Genomic DNA, 23,446 nt, shown 5'->3' with positions numbered 1-23,446 from the left:
TGCAGATAGCAGATGGCACAGAAATTTACTTCCAGTGCCATGATCAGCTTCTGCATTAGGTGCCAGGACAGATTCAGCAAAATGAGAACCGATACTGATTTATACTAGCTCAAAATTTGGCTCAGGATTTATCTATAGGGAAAAGTGGTGTTAACACAAACACTAGAAACAGTGGAATATTAATGATACGTGGTTTATTTAGTTTGTTAACTAGTTGATTTAGTTTGTTGTTCACTTTGTTTAGGCTGAATTCCTCATGACCCAAAGTATAGGTACTTTGCTGAGGACTTACATCAACAGGCTGTCTACCTTAGGTAGCAGAAGAAACAGAAACACACCTTACAGAGGTGATTCATAGCTTTGAAGGACTTAGTTGCTTTCCTAAAGTACTTATCTGCTTAGAAAGCCTCAGTTAGGTTGAAATGCTCCAAATCCTGCACATTCTGAACAATGCTGGGCTTTCATTTTGTGGCAGAAGCACCAAAAACCAAACCAAGAATGTCTTCTTTCAGGTGACATGGAAAATGATTTCCTTGGGGACCTTCTTTATTGGTGAGAAAGTATTTCTCTGAATTTCCTTACCCTACCTGGCTGCTAATCTACCACTGGTCTGGAAGGCATTGCATGCAGCTGAAGAGCTCCTAAACTTTTTCAGCAGCACATCTGTTAGCTTTTTGGCCTGGTTCTTCCTGTATTTGCAAATAATCCTTGCTCTTGCTAAAGACTGTTACCAGAATCCATCGAAAATGACTGCAGATGTTTGTCCTTAGCTAGGTAACACTACAGCTCAACTCTATTATGAAAAAACCCAGTAAAAGCTGAGTGCTTTTTGTTAAGTAAATACAATAAGTGGAATAAAAGATTGCCTGAAGAAAACCTTTTTCCATCCAGAAACCTTTCAGCCCAGACTAATATGTAATTAGAGCACAAATTAACCTCCTTGAATTTCAATTTCATTAAGGGATTGTAGTGATGTCATGAACCGAAAGACTGAAGCTATTTATGAACACTTTAGCCAAAAGATTTTCCTAAGTGAATACTTTGACACTTTTTGTTAAGGCATTGCTCACTCAGAAATGTGGTATCTCTGTATGACACTATCTCAGTGCATGTGAGACTGTTGGGTTGCCAACAGGATAAAGGCTGTTATTCACTCCCACCTTTCTCAACTGGTTTCTTTGATTAAAGTGAAAAGAGTGTAGGCTTTTGGGACCTAATCCAAAGGCTCCATTTGGTAAGGGGAACGCTTCAGATGATAGACGTAGGATCAGGACACTCCTTGGCTTCAGCACCAGCAACGACTGTTGTGTCTGGATACTGAGATGCAGTGAGCTGAAGGGTACTCTGCCTCTGCCTGACTGCTGATGGCTGTCAGACCTTCAGAACTAGCCCTCAAGACACTGGACGTCGTACACAAACTTAAAGCTTCTTTGCTGAGAAAATATTCTCACTTCTCATAAAGCGTTCATCCATTAACCAAGCAATGAGGACATGTGCTTTCTTGCTGAGTTTGCTAATGCCTATTCCTGCCACCCATCAAAAAGCAAACCCGTGTAGTTTTATACTGTACTATTATTAGGTAAAGGAATATTCTGTGATTTGTCTTTCACCCCAACCAATTTTGTGCAATTAACAGGCGAGATAGACAATGTGGATTGAAAATTTATCAAATTATTTTCCCTTTTGCCTTAAGTGACCCTTTAGCCACTTTAAGCTTTTGTTGTTACTGTTTCCCACCTGTCCACAAAGACCTTGCTGGTGCCTTTGCTTTGTGTGGCAGAGAAAAGGGATGGCTTGTAAAATTTACTGCGCTCTTAGAGCAGCAATGGAGGGGTTCGTATCAACCAAACTCAGGCAGGCCCTAATAACAGGATATCCTTCAATCAATACAGACAATAAAGATTATAATTTAATATTTCAATCCATTGGTTGAGCAATGGAAGATTTAGTGTGTGTCTGGAAGAAGGAGGAGGGCAGGGTTTTTGAGTGAGTGATGTAAGAAGAGAAGAGCCACAGTATGGACATAGCACAGATGAATTATCGAGCCTATGGAGGAGGGGAAGATGGATGACAGGATAATTAAATGTCGATGTTTACAGGGAAATAATCTGGCTAGGTATAAAACTATTGGTATGACTGTGCACTTCCATCTTTTGCACATTATTGCCTATTACCATATATAGACCATATGACACTACAGTTTTATTGTCAATGATGAAATTCAGTGTTATTTTTGTTTACTATTTCAGAACAAGATTAGGAGAGTTGTGTATTCACACTTTATGTTCCCCGAGTATTTGAATGTCCATCACAGTTAGTCTTATTTCTAGCAGTTTGATGATAACTTATGAATAAGAATAAAGGACATGGCTAGATATGAAAAAGCTATACAGAGCTTTAAAGCCTCCTTTTTTCTCTCACTTTCTTCTCCCCTGTTTGTTGTTTGGTGTTTTTTTTGGTTTTTTTTTTTTTTTGTTTTTTTGTTTTTTTGTTGGGGTTTTTTTTCCTAAAAAGAAGCAATGACAGGTAGCCCAAAATCAGAGTGGCTATTTTTACTTTATAATTGTAAATGTTCTCTATATTTGTCTGAGGAAATAATTTTTCAAGGCGAGGAGAGAGGGTCTAAAAGAAGAAAACAAGACATTTCAAAAACTCTTTTCTCCAGAAAGGCAGAATACATAACCCTACATTTATGAGGACCAATACGAGGAGCTATTATTGCTTGCATTACAATTGTACCAAAAGCCTTCAGTGACATGAAGGAGCTATTTTATGAGGGCCTACATGGATACAAAGGAAGCTGTATTTACAATGGAAACTGAGAGACAAAGAGCAGGTATAGTGGTATTTATTTCTAGCTACCCTGGAACACTAACGCAGGATGATAGCATCATATTTTGTAGTGTATTCACCATAAAAACATCCTTCAAAGTGATGCCAAGTGGGACTCTGCTCCAGTACCCTAAGCACAAAAATCACCATTTATCCTGATGAGAAGCCCCATATAGGAAGAAACCTCACTCTCCTCTGTTTTGGGATGGAAAAGGATTTCAGTTGACACTTTTTACGTATATTTTTTCCAAGAACAGCAAATAGTTAAAAAATAATCATGAACACTGTTTTGACAGTAGCCATATAAATCATTTAAACAAATCAAAAAAACATCGTCCAAGATAAGTTTTGCATGAAAAACAGAAAATTATTTAGTCCAAATGATTCAGCAAAGCCTGGCATACGAGGCAGAGAAGTTTCCACTAAAATCTGTTCTTTTTGTGAGGTTGCTCTTGCTCTGGGGATGCAGTCAGAAGACTGGTCACAAGTCCTGTAAATACGCTTTTATTGTGAAGACAAGAATACACATATACAGCTGTAAACAGCATTCGTGCCCTTCATACTTATCAGTATTTAAAGGGCACCAGACAATACGGCTTGGTCGTCAGACATACTGAAGTTCTTTCACTCTCAATCACCCGAATAAAAGCAACGGGAACGTCAGGAGCTCAACACTTTTAAAAAAACAGACCTTATACGTGTTGGACAAATTGTTTAGCTTTAAGAAGAGGAGACTGAGTGGGGCCATAACAACTGTCTTCAAATACTTAAAAAGCTGCTGCATAGAAGAAAGGAGCAAGACGTATTCCATGTGCATTAACACAACTAGAAGTAATGGACTTAAATTGCATCAAGGAAAATCCACTTATAGGCATTAAAAAAGCTTCCTAACAGTAAGGATAGTGCAGCACTGGAACAGATTGTCTAGTGGGGAGGTTGAGGAGCCGTCGGTGCTGAATGGCTGTAGGAAGATGGTTGGCGTCGGCAGGGTGTTGCACATGTCCTTGGGTGCATCCCTTATAGTCTCTTATCCCTGTGGACCCCAGTAGAAAAACTCCTCCTGGTCTTGAGATCACACAGTAGGTTCTAGCTCAAACTTGGAAAAGTGAGCAATACTTGCTAATACTAGCTAATCTCTGAGCAGAAGTTTGTGGTATGCTCTTTTGCTTGGCAGCTAATGAGCACTATTAATAATTGTTTTTTAAAATGCAACTTCTGAACACAAGAAGGATTAGACAGATGGCTACCAGTGGTTTGCCAGATCAGCATTAGCAATGTTTTACTGAATTAGTTTCATTCTCATATTCTAATTGATTACTGTAAGCTACTTTACTTGTCAGAGGTTTCTTTAATAGTATTCTTTAAAAAACACAATGTGGACATAATAAACCAGTCCTAAGTCATTCATTTGGTTTGCATGGAGTACAAAGTTACTCAGGAAGGGTCAATTCTGATGCAATAATGTAAACCCAGCTGCAAAACCTCTTGAAAAAACCCCCTTATTTTTATTTCTCTAAACCAGTATTTGCAGCTACTCAAATAGTTACATTTTTACAGTTATGTTAGCCTTGATTTATTTTGAAGGGGGGGGATACAGAGACAGAAGAGACCCTGCACACTGGGAGGTGATTCTCTATCTTCCTTCTCATATCTTAGTCAGTTCAGGCTTGGGCTGACAGTGATTGACAGGACGAGGGGATTCTTTACACAAAAGAAAAATATGGCAAATTTGTGGGGAAAATAGCAATGTCTTTAAACCACAGCACTTACTGAGAAGGGCTCACAGCCTTCTAAATTATGGCTTGCACAGCCACCATGCTGCATCATTTAGTTTAAGCAGCCAGTTTCCAGATAGGGATATACTTGCTTGGTGTCAGAATCAGCCTTTACAGCTGAATTCGAGAACCAGCCATTGAGTCATGGGTTACTGAGTGTGCAGGGCTGCAGAGGCATGGCCCGAGCGCTTTTTGCTTCACAGGCAAGTGGGAAGGCTCTGTGCAATGCTCTTGTATACCCACTCTGACAAAGCTGTGCTGGGGTGCCTGTGGATGACCACCATGGTACCAGTGGGGCTGGGAGGACCGTCTTTGTCCATCCCCTCTAGCCGTGGTGTTTAAGTTAGAAGCATGCTGCCCTAAACACCTTCAGATGGCTTGGGTTTCTGTACAGACACAGCAGCAGCTCTGGCACCCCTGTGTGCCTGGTGCAGGACCTCCAGTTCGGTGCCTTGCATTGCACAGGATAAATTCAAGCCTGCATATATTTGCAAGGAGCTATTAACACACGCCCATTTCTCCTTGGTTTGCATTTTGGTCTCTCGCTCCTACACTGGGAGACCTGAAGGTGAAGCCTTGCTGGCATCACGAGTCCTTGAGAGCCATCGGTCAGTGCAATCGGAGCAGCACACCTAACTGAGCAGCCCAAGGGGGCGAAAAGGAGCCTGTGTACTGGAGGATACGAAAGGGTTAAAATATCTGGGACTGTTTCTGTCTGCAGATATGCTGCTTGGCATCCCTGGGAGTGTGGCCTCTGAGCTGGACAGTTACTAAAGATCTGCTTTTTGTAATTGGTTTTCAATCCAAAGCTACTGCAGTGATACCCCACCCCGGCCCATGTGGGAGCAGTAAGGAAAGCTTTTTTTGGAGGTACCAGAGGAATATGCTGAGAGAAAAACCTTCTGGTTGAATAAGATTTTTTGCCTGAAACATTTTTCTTAAAAGCAGGGAGACAAGGGACTATTCAGATTAAGGAATTTAGGTTTTTAGAAGAAAAAAATATATTCAGCATTACTGTTTTTGTTCTCTGCTTCAGCAGAGACCTGAAATGAAGATGTGAAATATCAGAACACATTTTTGCTTGTCTGATAACCAAAAGGAAGACAAAACCAGTGAACATTTAGATAGTCAGCATTCCAGGTGAAGGCTTTCGGCTGCACGAGGCAGGTTGTGCTTTGAGTTAGAAGTCAGAGGTGCAAACCCAGAGCCACGAAGTCTTCCTCTGAAACGGGGCAACAAGCTGCTCAGTATGATGCAGTGTCTGTGCACAAAAGCACCTGCCCCTGTGCCTCGTCTGGAAGTCAATCGTGGCCTCCCAAGGGCGGGGGTCTGCTGTAAATAGGTCTACTTGCTGCCTTTATCATTTATTTATCTAGTTCTTGGGGCAGAGAACATCCTTCTGCTCTATTGTTGTTCAGCGTTTAGCAAAATGGGATCCTTGTCCAAGACGAGAGCTCTGAAACGCCATTATATTAAATAGCAATAACAGTTTATGGTGTTATGATACTGCAGAGAACATTGAATGTGAAACATCAGTTAGCTCAGGGGGGCCGGCAACTGGACTAATCCTTTTACCTCTGTGCATCCTGTTCTGGCTGTTTACTGACCCAGAACTGCTACCGTTGGAAAGCTTTTGAGGAAGCCGTGTGAAATGTTTTGCTGGTGATGATCCAACCCCTAACACACAGCGGCAGGTTCATCCCCTGCGCTCTGGCCACTCTGCAGCCCTGCATCCTACCACGGCCTCCACACATGGCCACGCTCATTTACTCTGAGGTCAAAGTAACTTCTAGTTTATCACTTAAGAAGCAGAAAGGGCCAGCAATAAAGCCGCGCATGTGATTTGTATGGATCCATCCAATATGATTTGAGATACAGGATATATCCTCTGGGATATGTTTAATTGATCGCATCATGGGCCTTAGCCAATGTATGTAGCATCTGCGACATTATTTCTTTCTACAGTGGTATGTCCTGCAACTCTCTTCTCCTCCTTTTCGAGAATGGAGATAGTGGGTTTTAGCTGCAGTTTCACTGTATGAATGTAAATAGGCATCTGAGTAGACAAATCTCTGGGCTTGTACTCCAGCGCTTCGTAACAGCCCACTCCAAGCTCCTTTACCATGAAAGACCATTTACAGAATGAAACATGTTGTGTTGTGAAATATTCGTTTCTTATTACTTCTAGTAAAGAGCAAAGTAAGTAAAAACACAAGGTGGTTGATGGATTTTTTATAAGAAAGGCGATGTGTATGTGTGTTGTTCTCTATTAGATTCCATAGAAATCAATCTGAAATCTAGTTCAGCCCAGTAAAATTAGATCTAAAACTATTTAATTTTGTTGCAAGAGTGTTTTTCTCTCCTGATGCCTTGCTTGAGGACACAGAGAGATAAAAACTCTTGAGTTATTATCAGTTTATGTGCATCTCCGTCTGCTTGTGGAGTGTACTATATTATGTATTTTCTAAGTGATCTGGCTGTGGCTTGGAGATGGCAGTTTAAAAATCATGTCTTTGCAAGCTTCTTATGCTATTTGAACATTCATTTTGGAAATATTTTTATTTTGCATTCTATAAACTGTGACAGGCTTTTTTTTCCTCTTTTTTCCCCTCCCTTTTTTTTGGATGTCATCACTTTAGAAAACAGGATAAGCACAAGAGAGAATAATTTCATAAAAACCACCAGCGCTTAGCTCTGTGTGCTGAAGTCTTGCGATGGAGACCATAAAAATGGCCAGTGGATTTATTAGGCAAGTAATCAATCTGCGTGATTAACACTACCTATGACTATTTGATTGTATGCCAGCTGCATATCAAACAGTATTATCAAAGAGCATCTGTCTACACATTTACAGCAAACTGAAGGCCTTCTTAGTCACATGGGAAACTAGTTTGGCCAGTATTAAGGTGAACAGGCTAATTTCTCATTAGGCTGTGTCTACCTACAAGTTTGCACTATGTAAGGAGACTTAGCTAACTTGGGACAGAAAACTATATAAAAATGCTTATTTGGCTTAAGAAAGGTTTGCCCATCACTAATTTAAACCTGTTAACTAAATTATGACTATGCAAAACATGAGTGGTCTATGCCAAAGTAAGAGTACTGAAGTTGGCAAAGGTATTTAAAAGGATGCCTAGAACCAGTGGATCTGAGGTCTAGGGAAGCAAAGCAGCTGCCTGTGGCAGGCAGTCCTACAGACTGCATCTTGGGACTGTGCATGCAGAAGGACATGGAGGATGCAAAGCTCTGTGCTGCACTACCTGAGTTTGAAAGGTCCGCTCAGGTACATAAAGTCTAGGGTGGGCCTGAGCTGTTAAAGCCAACCTTAAGTTCTCCAAACTCTAAGTCTCCAAGTTCAGCCATCACCTGCTGTCAAAGGGGCTGAGTAACGCTAGGAGAGACTGATCCACTTTACCTTCAGAAAGGAGATGTCGGCATGAACATGCACAGATAAATGCCTGCTGAGATAAGTACAATAAATCCCTCCCAGAAGGTGCCTATTGATTTTATTTGGGATCTGGACTATTGATTTAGACTAGAAGACTATCTTGTAGATGTCCAAAGTTAGGAGACATGATTTCTACCCTACTTTGCCAGAAGTCTTGACCTGTGTTCTGGCGGGTGTTATCACTGCCTGTGGCTGGATCCCATAGTGCCGAGGGAGATGTCCTGCTTCCCTGAGCAATGCAGCCCCAGCAAGGAGGCTCTGCTGTTGACAGGTTTTCTCAATGCTGTTTCAGTCCTTGATCTTCACATAGGTTTGGGTACCGAACCTAATGGTGTGTTACTGAAGGAGGGATCGGGACTCCTTTATGCTAACAGAGCTCGTGCTGACGGCACTCAAAGAATTGCAGACAGTAGGAGTTATTACATGGGGAAACTAGATGAAGATGTTTGTATAGGTGCAGTGTAGATGAACAAAAATGATAGTTTCACTGTATAATGTGTGGATCACCTAACATGGGCATAATGATGTGCTTCACCTCAACACAAACTGCTCTTTTAGTTTTTCTAAGATTTCATTCTCCAACCTGCAGTAATGCCTACAAATGCACATACAGATATAGCTGTTCATCTCCCCTCCATAACAGATGAAGAGACCAACGTGAAACGGCTCCAGCCGAGGGCAGACACTGCCTGTCAGCACTCCCCTTTGAGCTGTAACTCCCTCATTTCCAAACTGAATACTTGCTTAAACATTAGGAAATGAATGGCCTGCATCAGAAAGATCCAGTCAGCAATTAGTGATGAAAGGCATTTTTTAATCTGCTCTCTGTTCACCTATTGTAAGCCAGCCAAGTATGACCTCTCTCTCTTGTACTTCCATAATAATACACATTTCACCTGAATCCTTCCCTGATTTATCCTCTATAACACAAGGCAGTCTTGTGTTAACCAATCTGTCTGTGCGCAGAAAGTTAAAGGCACTACCATTATAATTTAGGAATGCTCTTACTGAGATAGGTGAGCTTATTGAGAGCAAACAATTAACTCCAGGTGATGTAAGAAGGCTGAGATTTACAGGGCTTTCTCAGACAAGATGCTACTGACAGAAGTCAGGCCTGCTAATTGAGCCAGTTATTTAAGTATTTAGGCACTTAAATTCCCATTTGACCCTGTGGGAGCTGAGACAGCTAAAAGGAGTTAGGGGCTGCCCTGGGGCTCTCCCAGGTGTTCCTGGTATTACAGTGCCATTTACTACAAAGCAACTGCTCCAATTTCATGTGTTAAGGCATGAGCTTTTAATATTTATTAAGCTTTTGACCACAGCTTGCGGAGTCTGAAAGCTTCAGGTTCATCATTGCTACTTTGTTAGTATTTTCTTTTTACCTTTTCAATGTTTATTCAATCACAGCACAAATGGCTTCAAACCTATCCCTCAATTAAGAGTGGTGACAAAGGAAAAGTTGGCTAATGCTTCATAAAGAGGGCTAAGTTTTCAGGGTGATGCAAAGGAAACTTGACACCTGACTCCCATCAACAATAATAATGGGGGCTATGCATCTAACTCTTTCTGCATTGTGCTGACATTGTACCCTTGAATGTTAGTACAGTCCAATAATTCTCCAAAGATGAGGCAGCTTATTTTCTCTGCCATTGCTGCTTTGCTGGCATTTTTATGGCATTTCCAGAAGTACTACCTGTCAGAGTTAGTACTTCCAAGGATGGCATTGCTTTGGGGTGATCGAGGATTGATGTAATTAAAGAGAAGGCAGTCTACTGCTTGCCCGTGGGTATTTTCTATCAAGCGTTTCACTGCACAGCTACGATTGATGACTTAAATGATGACAAAGTTGGACCGCTCTGTATGTGCAACAGTGATTCAAACCGGGAGTTCATGGATGTGAGTCCTGTATTTTAGGCTAAGAGAATTCTGAGAATGTTGCAGAATTGGAGCTTTCTAGGAAAACTGCAACTTCTCATGAGCAGTTTAATAACATCACTGAAAACTCCCAGACAGCTGTCACGGAAAGGGACTAGTCCCAGTCACAGCTAGGGTCAAGATTATTATTTGGGAATTATTTGGAAAAGAACAGAGAAAAAAGTATATTATATTACATCACTGAATAGATCTGGTGCAGTTGTTGTTGTCTTAAGGGGGATTATCTGATTAAATCTACACATGCTTTTGTACTTATCCACATCTGGAGCAGTCACTGTAGGCTTTCGTTATAGTCAGTGAAGACTTAGTCAATATAGCCTATGGCATTAGAGTACATTAATTTCATCCTAAAGTAAGTATGTGTTAGTCCTGTTCTGTAACTTGAGCATGTTAAAAGCCATGTGAAATATCAGGCATATTATTATCTCAGTGTTTACCCCTTAATAAACTGATGAAGTGGTAAAATCCAATAGGAAAGCTGCTCTTTAGCACCACAGACAGAGTTTGAAAAGGATGGTCTGGGAACATAAAACAGCTCTTTGTGCAGAAAGAAGAGGAATCCTGTTTTTCTCTTCCCTGCTATAATGCCCATAAACTCCAATTACATTTATAACTTTGCATTAAATTAAATATGTTATTTTACACAAGCACTTAAAAAGTCTACTAAATATCCAATAACAGTTTTCTTTATTCCCTTGTTAGCAGCTGCCATGGCGGCAGGACTCACACAAGAACGAAAGTGATTTAGTGCATTGATTTGCAGTTGGCACGGCCCTCTGTTCTCAAACAGAACTGATTAGCTTAGCAGGAAAGTGCCATTTACTTTTTATCGCGTTTCTTTTCTGCTCATCTCCCTTCGGTGGCTGCCAAGAGGAACAGTGGAACTGTAACCTCCTGAGCAGGTTGCTTACTTTCTTCAGCTCCAAATTCTGCAATTCTGAGGACTAATTTGTCTGGATGGTGCTGCAGCACCAATACACATGCCAGGGTTACTGCTTTGATAAGCTGAAAACAGGTCCCAGTGAGCTCATTCAGGCTGTTTCTACACAAAATTAACCCTGACAAGACAACCCAAGTCCCATTTAAACCAGGATTTTAGGGGATTTTTTTCCACCATTTACCAGAAAAGCTAATAGGACACTAAGGCATAATGTCTAGCTGGGAAGATTTCTCCTGAGTATGTCACTTTTGCTTCATAGACTGACCCTAGGGCTTGCCTTCTAATACATAACATTTGGAGGACTGTGTATACACTTCTGCACCTCTGATCTTCTGTGTATTGAAGCTGCTGGGGAAACTCTTGATTCACCAGTTAAAAGTAAAGATTTTCTGCAGCACAGAATGACTAGCAGCTGCAGTAAAAACAGTGGGAGTCATTGAATTAGCAATTATTTTCCCTTGAAGACCAATTCATGACAGAAGTTCAGTTCGCTTTGGATAAGACTCCATAATTTCACGGGTCAGATCCTCGGCTGGAGTGAGTCTGTGTGGCTTTATTGAAGTCCACGAACATACACGGAGTCATACCAGCTGAGGTCAGTGGAATAACACTGTTTCAAACCAGTCAGGGATCTGATCCCATAAACTTATCATGACTATTCAGTCTTGTTAGTCCTTCACAGTTCTCATGCAAACTGGTCAAAAATTTGATAAAGTCAAATTTTCTCAGGGGTGTTAGATATTTCCAAGTCTGTTTTTACTGAGAAATAAGAAGAAAAAAAAGTAGGAATGGGTGGGAGGCTGAAAACCATGGTTCAGAGTTATTTCTGGAAACAGAGATGAAAAGATAAAGAGGGGAGAGAGAATTTCATTCCTACTTCCTAGCTGAAATTCACTCTTAATAATATTAATCCTTTTAGACTCTTTACAGTTAGCAGAGATGAAGAGGCTAATCTCTGCCTCTTCTACACTGGAGGCTCCATTAGTTCTACTAAATAGCTGGTGCAGCACGAGAAAAAGAAAGTACATATGCATTTACCTCCCTTCTCCTTTGATCTCAGCAAGAAATTACAAGACAGCTCCCGTGCTCTGTTCTTTCACTTTAAAATGCAAAAGCAATCTGAAACTTTCTTTCCTCTGGCACAGGAGATCCTGGCGAGGAGAGGGCCCCTTTACTAGAAAATATACAGCTCACACTCTTCAAATGTATCTAACTCCATTAGTCATGTGAATTCGGTATCTTTTATTCCCTCTTATGAGCTGTCTTCCCTCTTTCCACAACAACAAAGAAAATCCTCTTTTCTGGTAAAGCAGGAGTTATTTGAACTGCACTGATTCAAAAGACCACAGTATCTGCCATAGCTAATGAGCTCCTAACAAACTAGGGATGCGCTGATAGGGCAACATGACTACAGTCCTCTCCTAAACCACAAGAACATAAAAGCTACCTCTTTACAGGACTTAAACTACTGCAGAAGTGGATATACTCACTGGCAGCAAAACCTGACTTTCTTGGTGCTATATACCATTTGTTTTGCCACTGGTGGCAAACTCTAATGAACAGGAGTTGAATTTTAGGATAAGATGACTCGTGCCTTAAACTCCATTGATTACAAAGGGAAACTTGTGTCACTGGTTCAGATATAGAGGTAAACATTTAGTCAGATGAAAACAACATCATATGTCTGGTCATCCACAGACCTCCCACACTTGCTTGTCCTCCTTGGCTTGCATCTAGGTTTTCGTCCTGCAGAAACTCAGGCACAAAGTGGCAGAAGAAGGGAAAATAATGGCACTAGAGTCTAAGCGCAACATAGTGTCAGAAGATGGCAGAGGCTCATACCTGTAGTTGGATGGTATAGAAATATAGGGAGAGGCACAACCTGTAACCCTGCACCAGAGCCGAAGACACTCACTTAGGTTTGGAGAGCATCAGACACCTCAAAAAGGGCCACACAGGTGACAGTTTGATCAAAGCAGTCAGTAACAAACACTGAAGATTAGAGTGTGTTCTGAATCCCATCCTTCCTCGGGGCTTGGGGAGCCTGCTTAGGGTCACTGGGAGGGACCCCTTCTGTTTGGGACTTCTTCCTGAGGACTGGCGCGCAGGCCATGTCTTTCAAACTGGGAGGAAATGGGAGGGATCGTGTCATTTAAGAGATGGGGTAGCTGGCGGATGACAGCGAAGGGAGGCTCTTTTACCCACTGTGACACAGTTACCGCATTTATCCAGGGCAGGGCTGGAGACTGGCACTCCTGGGGCTGGGACTGATGGATGAAACAGGGTCCTGGGCTGTGGGCAGGGTGGGGGGAGCCCATCAGTGCCCCCAGGGACCTGACAATCAGCAGACTTCGAACACAGTCTGGCGACCTGCACATACAGTTCCACTTCTATGTATATTTCAATGCTCTTCTGCATATATTTTAACCCTTAAATTAGACCAGTGAGTTTTCCATGTAGGAAAAATAATAATGAACATTTAACAATAATCCTGCTCTTCCCCACTGCCAATTACAGCAGGCACTAATCCCCCCAAAACACCAGTCCTTGCAGTAATCACACACTTAACGACCGCGCTCGCAGAGGCCTCGCTTGACTTCCAAGCCTGATGGATAAAATACGTCGGCTTCTGATGCGCAGCGAAGACACCGTGAAGCACCACCGTGTGAGTCCTCCCGTGACCACCTCGCAGGAGCCCCTGCGGCACAGGAACATGCCCACCCCCCTCATCAGCGCCGGGTCACCATCCCGATCACAGCCCCTTTGCTGACGGGTGACAGCGAAGGGGCACCGACGGAGCAGCCCGACGTCCTGCAGGGCGGGCGTTTTTTTTTGTTACGTTACCATCCATAGATGCTAGGTCAGTATAGCAGAACAACACTTAGAACCTCGGTTCTTCAGTATTAGAAATAGGCTGTGCTCCGATTTGTTCAGATTTGTAGTATTCGTGTTCAAATTCTGAATCCAGGACAGTGTGATGTATTTGGAGTTATGGGGGGCCACATCTGAAGTGCCATGGCTAAAGACCAAGACATTGCAACCGTACTTGTTAACTTTTCCAAGGCATTTGATTGTCCAGGACCATTCGGAGTGTCCAGGAGCATTCGTGCTAAGAAAATTGAAGCACTTTGGCCTTGGCTGAGCTTCAGCGGATGGATTTGCTTCATATTTGTTAACAAAAGAGAGAAAGAGTGAGAGAGGCAGAAAGAAAAGCTGGCAATTTGTCTCCAGAAGTAGCCACACTGTAAATCTCCAGTGAACAGAGTTTTATGGGAAAAAAGTGTTTCCACTAGTCCGCTTCCAGACTTTATAGATAGTCTTCAGGATAAATGCAATTGTCTAATGCTGATGATTTAAATGCAAACAATCCCATCGTTTGTTTCCTTGGCCCTGAGTGACAAAACTTCGGAGTTGCAGTGTGACCTCTGCCACTTCCACAAATGACTTACTAGCAAAAAATGAACTTGTTCAATTCAGAAAGAAATGGAGAAAACCAAAGCTATATCTTCCCCCCCAAAGGGACAAGAAGAACATAAAATCACGCTCCGTCTGGCCCTGATACTGTAAGGTGGTTCAGGCTGTAGATTGAGGTCTGTGTCATTGATAGGTGTAGGGCTCAGGATCTGTCTAGCTCATGCCTACTGCTCAGAAAGTGATTTGTACTTAATTTGCTCAGTGGTTTTAAGCTTTTTCTTCTGTTTGTATCAGACTTCTTTGATTTTTCCAGATATACTTGTCAGTAGAATTTGCTCAACTGCACTTTGTAAACACATTTTGGTCAATGCAAACTATTTGTTTTGACTGTTCACTACTCGTGCTGTGCAACCAGCCACCTAAGGCAAACTGCAGTTTTCCAGTGCTTTTGCAGATGACTGATCCCTGAAGCCCCCTGAACTGTTTTGCAAATCTCTACCGTAGTCTGTCTCCAGTCACCCAATAAGGTTACCAAAAGCTATTTCTCAGTCACATAACAAGGGTCACTATCTGTTGACTCTTAACAGATATGCTGAGTGTCTTGACAGAAATGAAAAAAATGATGGAGTGATTTGCTCACACACAAAATAAGTTGGAAAAGGAACGTTTTCATGATTCTTTTTAACCTAAACACGTTTAAAATGTAAAACTCACTTCAAAATCTCTTTATAAAACTGCTAATAAATACAAATGCTACCTTGCAGAATTCTTTGTAGAAAGTAAGCACGATAAAGCTTCTATTCTAATATGGGTGTATATTAGACCTTGACTTGGCACATCGCTAATCAGGCTGCTGATGAAGAGATCTGGAGGCCTGGACTGCATGACTACATCCCCAGTTTGAATCCATTGTGTAAGTTATGGCAATACTTTATGGATTTTACCGTGTAAAAAGAGAGGTGATTTCTGCTCCTGATGGATGGCAGTGGACTTTCTTTCCTAGCAAATAAAACCAGAGAACCTCTCAAGACTAAACCATAACAAATCCCTTGACTGCCCCAGAGTCTTTTGCCTGGTCAGCTTGATGCTTAGCACAGTAATGGCTAAGGTTAAATGAGATGAACCCCACTCCGACTGCCTTGACTTGTAACGACTGCCAGCACCAGGCTGTTAAAAGAAGACTATTGGATTAGTGCAGAAGTAAGACTGCCTTCATCTGCAGAGTCCTCTATGGAACAAAGATGTTGTGTTTACAGTTAGTTAGCATGGCTTTTAGGAATGAGCTGCAGAAGAAATCTGACTGCTAATGGCATATCTGCAGGCAAAGGTGTAACAGCGTTCAGAGCGCAACAGAACAGGGCGCCCAAATGTGCGTCATTTGCCATAGCTCCATCAGTGAAGTCCCAGGCACCTCCTGGGGCCATGCTTATTTCTGACAACCTTGTTAGAAACATATGTTACAGATCAGAATATTTTGCATTTTTTAATGTCCAGACTGGGGTTGCACCCAGAGGCTTCCAGCCTCTCATAAATGACAACGTCCGACTCAGAGTGCACATAACGCAAAATAACTTGTTATAACTCCTTGTGGTAACATCATTATGTGTGGCATAATTAAAAGAAAAGAAAGATATCTGACCTAAAATAGGCAGCATGTATTTTTAAGTGTAGAGGAAGGTCATTCGGCACTGTTATTTTGAGGACTCTGCTGACGGAGGCTTTTCCGTAACATTCTAATTTCAATGCTACTATCTATAGCCCTTTGTGTAGATTTGTCCTTTCAGTGTGCACTGTTGTCAATGAAAAGATACTGTAAGCTGGTTTCAAGGTGTGACTCAGAAAAATCTGGCAAAAGGATGCTCCGAAATTTTCAAAGCCACGCTGCATATCTTCGGTTTTAAGGGATATGCATGCAATACTCTACAGTTTGGTAAATCTCCTCCGTAAGCTGCCTCCCATCTACAAACAAGGGCCAAGGTCATCCAAAAGGATTTTAGCACATGACAACAAAGATTATCAACTCTTGTGGACACTCCTGGAGCTCTGTTATGGTCAACGTCTATGAGAGAGTGTACATATACATCACTTTTGTATGCATACACTTATATATTTAAAGGAACCTTTGTAGTTTTCCAAACACAGGCACCAAGTTTGTAAATCATAGTTTCCAAACACCTAAACACATATAGGAGCCACCTACACTCAGAGTTTTTGGCATCTAGCTAAGATACTCATGTTTAAAACAGGGTTCCCCATGTCCAAGACAAAATCCTTGTATTTATTTTAAAGAGTAAGGCTTGGCAGACTCATGGGTTTTTAAAGCCATTATGAATAGGCTTGTAGAAGAGAAACTAGGGCCATACAGAGATCTGGAGAGAGGTAGATCTGGATGAAGGGTGGCTTTATAAGGAGCAGCACAGAGTATGTGCTTAGGAAGCCATCCCATTTTGATTTAGGATGCACAACTATCCCTGATATTGCCTCTAAGCCCATCAGAAGAATAGGATTTCCTGGCTCACAAAGATGATTTTCTTTTTGAAGGTCTGCTCTAAAATATTATTGAAAAAGCAAAAAAATATCATAGCTTCTCCCCAAACAATTTAGAACCAGAAAAAGGAAGGCCTCCTTCCATTCTTTCCTCTTTCTTACATGCTGTCCTGTTCTGACAGGCTGCTCACCAGGATGACAGGGGTTTACAGTTTGCTCCATGGCACACAAAAAAAGGCATTAAAATAAAAAGTCCTTATGTAAATAATTACATCAATTTTGCAATCAACCAGAAAACAAACAAACAAAAACCAATGAGGTCAACACTAAATGTACTAATCTTGCCAATGCTCTGTATAATTAAAACAATTTCACCTTGAAATCTGGCATTAATTACAATATGGAGCACCTCCAGACCTTAGCATTTTAGGTTTTTTTAATGGACCTAGTTAGAAGAGAGGTTTGTACCTGGACTATTTTCTAGTCTTTTTCTTTATGATACATTTAACAATTATGTTACACAATCTATTTGCTGCATATTAGTTGTTTCTTTCTGTTGCCACACCTGTATGACTTGGGAAATGCCACAATGCATCTCACTTGGCAGCAAAATTCTTCACAAAGTCATTGAGACCTATGTACTGGCAAAACCCAGATAAATCCCAGATCTGTATTTGCATTTAATGCATACAGCATTGAAGAGATCTGCTGCTGTTGTCCTCTAGATAGGACAAAATTTTTAAAACAGTACTCAGTTTTCAACACTATCATTTCAAATTTCCCACCTTCACATAGGGGCTCAGTTTACAGGAGAAGTCTAAGAATATCCTGAAAAAGTTTTGATATTTTTCTGAAAATCTAGTTGCATAAACCAAAAAGGAGGCACAAAAACTTACACACAAACCCCTCAGCTTTGCCCTTAACTTTAACAGGGAAAATGGATCTCAACTTCAAACTTTAGGAAAATGCGGATCTTACTTTAAACTTCAGATCTTACATATTTTGATTGGTAATTCAGGCTTGTTGGTCAAAATCTAGTCTTATTCTAGCACCAGTCTGATTCCTGACTTAGATTTAAGTTTTGTGACTTGGGCCTAGCTATACTTTAGATACTGAAGATTCATTCAGTTGCCTTCCTTCTTCTAACATCAAGTGGTTTCAGTTAAAGAGATTTGTACTTGAAATGCATGCGTTTGCCATCGGTACTGTTAAATTAATAGTGATGTATATGTGTTTGTAGGCACAGTGACCTTTATTCGCTTCTCATTATGTTTGAAAATAGTTCTTGTTATCTGACTGAATGAATTATGTTGAGCATTGTTATGGCTCAGATAACCTATTGAAACTAGTTATTTTTCATCATATGTTAAATGTTAAAACTAACAAGCAGTTAGTTAAGCATTACACTGGAGACTATCATCATGTCTTACATCTTGAAACATGCACTTTTAAAACTGTTCAGATTAAAGATGAATCAAAGAGCTTCAGCTGCAGGAATAGAACTGGAGGTGCACATCCCTCCAGACGGAACTGGAGTACAAAATCCAACACAAATTGCTTTTAAAATTTAATAATTCACAAAATCTATGGTTAAGCACAGCCTGGCTGGGGTAGATAAGTAAAATAAATACTGTAAAGTCAATTTTTAATAATCTGTGGCATGAAATTTAAGCACAAGAGAAAACATTTCACAATCAAGTCAGAAGCTTTCTGTAAATGATCAAATGAGAATTTTAACCCCCCTCACCTACCAATGCAAAATACATCCAGTTTATCCTTTAGTCCACACAGCATATTCCTAGATTTCTTTGTTTAAATGCCTCTTACTTCTAATAGAGGCTTTTCTGTAACCCCTTTTTAGAACTCGAGTTATTTACAACATCAGAAGAAGACAGACGGATACTAGAGCCTCTTATTTGATGGTGAATTGGCACATTGCATGAAGTCACAGGAAATAATGCAATTAGTTCCTGTGCTAGTCTGGTAACAAGTGTTCTGGTATATTTATTTAATTATTGAGACAACACATTTACAACTGAAGGGATTTTGTTATAAGAGGTTTATAAAACTCTGATTTAGGCTGATCTTCAGTCTCTTAATGCCAAGTAAAAACTGGCCTTCAAGCAACATTTTTGTACGATGAAGAATAAAATCCCAGATGGATTATGACAAGTCTGTGTCGTCCTAAAAGAGAAATCAAATTGAAAAGCTGGGAAAATTAAATGGCAAGGATAATATATATATACACACACACTCGTTCAGGGGGAGAGGGAGAGAAAACATGAAGATTTGTACATATTTTATGCATCTGGAATCAGTATACTAACGTGCTGTTTATGCTAAGAGGTGCACCATCTGCAAGGAATAAAGAAAAGGAAGAGATTATACTGTATTATGGGGAAATCATATTTTGACTTTATTATTATGGCTGTGGCTATTTTATGAAAAGGAGGTGGATTAATAATTGTCTAACCAACCAAAACGGAAAGCGAAAGCAAAATGTTTTTTTTTTTCAGAGAGACAGATTATTTCTCATGCAATAATAAGGGGCTTGTGCAATAGAGCAGAAGGAAGCAGAGAGGGCAGTGACAAGAAAGGGAGACTGAGTCTCCTGATGGGGGGGAGGCAAGAGCTTGGACGTCTTGCAGGGCTGAAAGTGGCTGCAGAGAAAAGGGTGAGCACGTATCAGCAGCCACAGGCAAGGCAGCCAGGGAGAGAAGAGGTCCTCTGGTGTCCTGGGCGTACTGCAAAGAGGATGCCAATGAGCCACAAGACTCGGTTGCGTGTCTCCTCGGCACGGCTGCCTCCTGAGGTGCCCCGGACATGGAGGGGCAGGACGAGTGGTTGCTGCAGCGCAACCCTCGAGGCTGAGAGGAGATCCTGCAGTGGGGGGCTCATCTGGGGTGGGACGTGGGCTGGGGTGGCTACGTCCTCTCACATCCCCACGGGAGGTCCAGTGCTGACGCCGAGAGGGACCAGGGCCGGTCAGGGCACGGAGGGTGATGATGTTGGGAGCCAAAAGGGGGACCTCTAGTTGTAAGCTGTTAGGAAATCATTCTCTGGGAGGAAACGGTAGGGAAAACATTCAATCTAAGGGAAAACAGCTCAATGCGGGTAAAGCTTAACCCTACACAGAGGGTCTGGACCAGACCCCCTGCTCCTTTCGTTTGCACTCTCTCATCATGAATATTTGGCATATGTTATTGTAGCTCTCTCCTCCACCTCCTGCTCCTGCTCCGGCCCAGTGGCTTTTTGTTTTGAATGGAAGGACAACCCTCACAAAGGGCCTTTTTCCTGAGAGATATCGGTTTCATTTACAGTGGGCTAGAAATGCATGTGCTGCAGTGCCCTGGGCCTTTCAATCACGCGCCGAGAGCACTCACTTTTCATTGTTTCCATTTTAACGCTGTTTTTGCAGCTGCAATTGCAGCCTCTTTGAATTAAATCTGGGTTAACAGTCTGAGGACAGATAAGCCCCAAGAGAGAAAATGATGGAAATCCAAAGAGCAATTCTTTAACCTATTGCTTTTTTATGACAGGATGGAAGCCCTGCATGCGGTCGGAAGCAAAGTGCATTTTTGCAGTCTATTCTGATTTGCATAAACCTTTCTTTTGGTATTTGCATAATTTTTCAATTAATCACCAGGACAATACTCTAACTCCTGAACATCTCTCTCCCAGGCATTTAAGGTATTCTTGCTAATATAAAAGCTTTAGACACTGATGATGAGGCCAAGACCTGGGGTTTTCCATTTATTTTGCACGTAAAACCCAGTCCAAATGTTTACCGTACCTTATACTCCACAACGAGTGCATCAGTGATTACTGAAAAAGCACAGATGGGACGTAGACAGTTTTTCATTCCTTGTTCCATATGATAGAACTCAACACATCTGGTATGCTATGAAAAGCATCTTTGCACTAATTTGTTTGTCAGTATCTATTGAAAGGACTATCTGTCATCCTGTCGCATTTTGGTTGCCCTGAGATGTCTGAAGACAAGACTAGTCACAAATTGCGACTGCTGGCCACTTGGGACTAACTAGTAGAAACCACCAGCTGTTCCAAGGATCATCAGTGGTGGATTTCTTTCTTTTTTTGTATTTTTTTATAAGCGGAAATTTCAGTGTAATCTCTCCTCAGACATTTTGTATTTGCAGGAAGAAACCAAATCACTTGAGCAAGAGACAGTTTGTCTGTCCTCGCTGTTCATGTGCACATTTCCATCTGTTACTACAGCTGGGTGAGTTTTCTTTGACTGTACAGGAGTGATTCAGGGGGCAGAAAATGCACTTGCTGGTGGTGTGCATGTGGTGGTATTAACACTCGCCTTTGTATGCTAGGTCTTTTATGTTAGGAGCCTGACCATAAATAGATCGGTTTGTCAGGGAAAAGCAAAGATCCTAAAGGAACCTTGGTGTTTATATGGGTTGATCAATACAGGCTGTGAACGTTTTTTCCCATAATCCTTCACGCTGATCATCTTCTTGAAAGACAGCCCTGTGATTTATGATTTGTTATGTTTATTTTACCTCATCTCCTTACTAATGAATCAAAGTGTTGGATGTCATTTCTTTTCCAGTCTGGTGCGGGTGTTTTTTTTGTTTTCTTATTATAAATGTTTTATTGCATTAAATTCTGATTGTGTGACTAATTTAAGCCATTTCTCTTCAGTCTAAAAAGCCATTTCTATTTTGATATGAGAGTGCAGGTCTGATTGAAGGTGTGAATTTCAGGTTCTATTAATGGTTAGGCAATATATACATAAATAGCTTTCAAAAATATGAGAAAGCTTATGAAAAACAGTAGAAGCATTCCCACACCCATTCAATGGGCATGTAACTTCCGAAAATACTGGCTTGAACTGTCTGTAGTTAATTAAGTACTAATGCATTTTTATAATTGATCTGAATGATCAGCAATATACTAGCGTAACTTGCACTTAATGCCAGCCATTTCAAAATAATGAAAAGATTTTTCTACTTAATGGCACATAATCCTTTGAAACTACTGACCTGAGTGACAGGCCACACCTTGTTTCTCTAGTATTACTGAAGGAAGAACCAGCACCTTATCTGTACGGGAACAATAAGCACATAGTGTATGTTTACCAACTTTTCACAAGATTACTCCAAGTGTCCACGTTGTGCTCCTAAGATTTGAACATGAGTCCTACATGAGTTCTGCCTAAAATTAATGGTGTGTGTTGATCCAGAGTACTCCATACGTGTGAAGAGAAAGAAAAGTGTTCACACGTTCTCTCAGCTAATAATTGAATTACGTATGAAAGATTTAAACCAAAACCAACCTAGTAATTTGAATACCTTCAAACAAGTTTTATCCTCTCCAATATATGCAGCTATTGAATAGTTAAGGGTTCTGACAAAAAGATGAGGAGACCTTCCTTATTTTCTGGGAACCTGTGATATTTACTGCCATTTTGGGCCAGATTTTTCAGATGGTCTGAGCCAACATATGCCAGTTAGCATCTTCTAAAAAACTAGCCGTCTTAGTTCCTACTGTCTCATGTGAATTGTCCCCTAACCACTAGATAACAACACTCCTTTTATCCGAACATAATGTCTAGGCGGTACCAATTTACAATATTCGGAAGCTGTGGTTATTTAAAGACTTGGATTTTTTAGGTTGCCTCTGGTTTGTGAATATCTAATTTGCAGAGGTAAGAAACATAGCAACCAATTTTATTAAAAGCAAAATTCAGCTCAGTTTAACTGATGCAATACTAGTAAGCCTGAGAAGGAAAAGCAAAACTGAGGTTGGCTCAGTGTCAGAGACTCACCCTCAGACAGATGTCTCAGGAGGGTATTGAGTGACAGCCAACAAAACCCAAGATTCACCATGATCCTGACCAGGATTATTTGCAAGAAGGGCCCCCTCTGCGAGTGAACACTGCAAGAATTGGGCCCAGAATTGGCAATCGGGTGTGATGGAAGACCATGTTCCTTACTCCTGCCAATACCTAAATTACAGTGTATGAGAATGCTGCCAGTGTGTCTTGCTTTCTTAAATCCATCCAGTGGGGTAAACCTTGCTGAAGTTGTGTATGACAGACTTCTAGTTCGCTTTGGGGGAAAAAAAAAAAAATAAAATCAAGCAGCCTAGTAAACCAGAATAGATATGCTGAGGGAATCCTTAAAAATTAAGAGAGCCTTCCATGACTGGAAAGCACATTTTGAGCTGAATAATTTGAGGATTAAACAGCCCATAATGTAGCTGGTTTCACAGAAAGTCTAATTTGATAATGAAGTGTTCTCACACCATTTAGGCTTTTCAGGTGGCTGCTAAACACAGAGGTGTGGTGTGCGCTAAATGAGATTATGTTCTAAAAATGGTCGCAGCGAACATGTAGCTGTTGTGGAGAGAGCAGCAGTATGATGCTGGACCCTGCATTTATATCAAAATGATATCCTTGTAAGTCTCAAAACAAAACAACTGCTTTACTATTTCCTCTTTTACCATAAGATTAACACTGAGCCTCTCACTTCTTGGTCTTGGCTTGAACATCAGCTTTGTGTTTACGGGATTCATTACAGAACGGTTGATGTCGGCAGGGACCTCTGGAGATTGCCTAGTCCAATCCCTCTGCTCAAGCAG

The 23,446-nt window shown here is 41.1% G+C and overlaps 1 protein-coding gene across 1 annotated transcript in view; it reads right to left on the bottom strand.

Moving 5' to 3' along the window:
• ADARB2 (adenosine deaminase RNA specific B2 (inactive)) overlaps window positions 1-23,446 on the bottom strand; it is a 324,517-nt gene that overhangs the window by 116,092 nt on the left and 184,979 nt on the right. The window lies entirely within an intron of this gene.

This window comes from Accipiter gentilis, chromosome 4, assembly GCF_929443795.1.
Source record: "Accipiter gentilis chromosome 4, bAccGen1.1, whole genome shotgun sequence".
Classification (NCBI taxonomy): Eukaryota; Metazoa; Chordata; class Aves; order Accipitriformes; family Accipitridae; genus Astur; species Astur gentilis.
This window is presented reverse-complemented; position numbering and strand designations above follow the sequence as displayed.